We start from the raw sequence: 2,913 nt of genomic DNA, 5'->3' as shown, positions 1-2,913 counted from the left end.
TTATATGTTTCATGTAGCGCATTCCTCTTGCTTTCTAGTATGGTGTTGCAAAGCCCAAATGGATAGGAGTGGGAGTTGGAGTTAAAGTATGCAAATCATAAACTAGAATTTGGACATGGTTGGAAAGAATTTGCAAGTTATCACAACTTAAAAATGGGAGATTTTGTTGTGTTCAAATACATAGCGAAGACATACATGGAAGTTGATATGTTTGGAAGATCTAGGTGCGTGAAAAACATCAGTTCTTGTCATTTTGAGGAAACAAAGATTGTTTCAAGTAAGATATGCCCTTCTAATAAAATGTGCAGTTTATATCATTAAATTTGGTGAAGTTTCCCAAGGAAACCAAATTTAACACTTGATATTTAAATGGAACAAATTATATCAAATCTCAAGATTATACAAATAACATGTTATTGTTCATTGTTACATTTAATATTAAAGTTTCAAAGAATGAAGCCATGCACATGAGGAACAAATTATATTGAATCTCAACTTCTATATATCAAATTGTCGAATAATTGCAAGTGTATGTTCATATACGAAAAATGACATAAATACCAACTCAAACAAAATGTATGTCCATATACAACATATACATGCCAAATAGACATGCATGTACCCCAAAATGTCTCTATCACATCCTAAAATACTGATGGATCATCAAATTCAATCCTCTTTGAAGTACTCCTTTCCTCTGAAGGATCTTGCACAAGAAAAATTCAAACCACAATTTAGATTAGTTATATTATATGATTTACACTTGAAAAGTTAACATCAAAATCAATACACATTGAACTATAATTGAACTCTAAAATTAAATTTTTGATTACCTCAAGGCCACGTCTTCTCTTAGGATGCTTGAGAGTCCTAGAATATGTTTGTGGTAAAGAAGAGATGTCATCGAGATTTTCATAGACAACCTATATATGTTCATAAACATAACATTGATACAAGTTAGCATATAATTGTCAGTGATAGGAACATATCTACTAAACAAAAAATAAAATAAACACATGTACCTGAGGCATCTCTTCTTCTGCTTCTTCAGGTATTGTGGAAGTAGTCAACAAGGATGTGAAGCCAACAATTCTCTATACCTAAAAACGACAAGTATGTGAAACTATCAATCTGTGTAGACATGTATAATCATTATAAGTTCTTTAAACTCTTAATTCAATCATATTTGTATTTAATTACCTTTCCCTTGTCTCTGATTGCACTTCAAGAGTCTGGATCGCGTGGCACCGCACTTGCACTAAGTGTGTCCTACAAGAGTAAAATAAGATAAACATGTAAGTTAATATATAGTTTGATTAATGACAATTTAAATTAAAAGCATGTATACAATAAAAATTGTAAACAAATAGGTGCAATATAATATATACCATATAGCTGTCAAGGCCAAATGAAATGGTTGTGAGGGTGTCATCATAGACCTGCGATAACTCCTCCTCGGACACCAATTGTTAAATAGACCATATATATGAACATTAGTACTTAATACTATCTCCTATAAATATTTATTTAAAATGAAATGCACTATGAAATTACAAATTAAGTCTTACCACATATATTGGTAGTGTATGATGAAGGTACCTCCTCATCTCTAGCATGCAAGGATTCCCCAGGGTGTTCTCTAGTCCCAGTCGTCTCATTTGGTGCATCGGCCATATCATGCACCTCGTAATCAAATGTGTCTATGGGATAATCAACAGGTTGTCCAAGAGGACCTAAGCATATATGATGACACATAGTACAAGTATGTGACACACAAATATGTGAAGGCAAGGAGGATGTGTCAGCACCACGTGATCCACTGCTAGCATCACCCTCATTGGCTAAGCTAGTGTCACAACTTGAGAAACCAAAAGGCTACTCAAAGAGTGAATAGTCGATATAGTCTGTGATGCTACCTCAACAATAATATCTGGAGGCTATATTGGAGGGTGATCAATGAGAGGAGGGGGAACATATGGGCCCTGTACTACTCAAACTACCCTAGGTCTATCCTGGGGCATAAACACCCCCCCCCCCCCCCCCCCCAAGCCCTAAAAATGTTTCATGTCAAAGTAGTTGATATGATAGCCCAAAACAAACTTGGCATATAATTTCTTGATGAAGTAGAATGGGACATTGAGATTGTTGTTGGGTGGTATATCAAAAAACATCCACCAATGATCCCAAAAATTATTTTGAATATCATCATTTTGATACCATTTGATGATTTTTTTTATTTTTTTCACATCTATGGGTTGTTGGGCGCAAGGATTAACAAACAGGGTGGCATTTCAACTTTAGTTATCTCAAGGTTCTTCACCTCATCATTGGACAAGCCATTCACAGATTTAATCCTCATGGCCTCTCGCCACAAAAGAACAACATTGTGCTTAGTGGTGACGGTTTCTACATTCGAGATTATTGCATTTAGTACATCTAACATGAGGGATAGATGAGGAATTCTAATATAGACATTAGCAATGCCCCTCAACTGGTTCTAATTTTGACCAATTAACTCTTGAATTGAGGGGGGGTTTGGTAACAGAGGGTTTGGTGGTTGTGGATTCTCATTGTTATCAGCCATTTTACCCCATTGAAGTTGAAAATAACATATTATAATATAATATATAATATACTATATAATATGATATATAATATAATATATAATGTATAATTGTAATAATATCGAATATCCAATACACTTTGTCTTTTGCCATGGCTACATGTATTGACATCCAAGCCAAGCAAAAAGTCAACACGGATTTCTCGCATTTTTGGGTGAGTGGAGAATGCAATTTTTTTTATATTGCCACTTTTTGGCCCCTTGTGATCCTACACATACCCGTCAACAAAATGTGTATTCTTTTTGCTTGTTTACCATAATACATATGCGTTATAACGTGTGTGTGTTTT

Source organism: Cryptomeria japonica, chromosome 11 (assembly GCF_030272615.1).
Source record: "Cryptomeria japonica chromosome 11, Sugi_1.0, whole genome shotgun sequence".
Taxonomy (NCBI): Eukaryota; Viridiplantae; Streptophyta; class Pinopsida; order Cupressales; family Cupressaceae; genus Cryptomeria; species Cryptomeria japonica.
The sequence above is the reverse complement of the archived record's forward strand: the minus strand, read 5'-3'. Positions refer to the sequence as shown.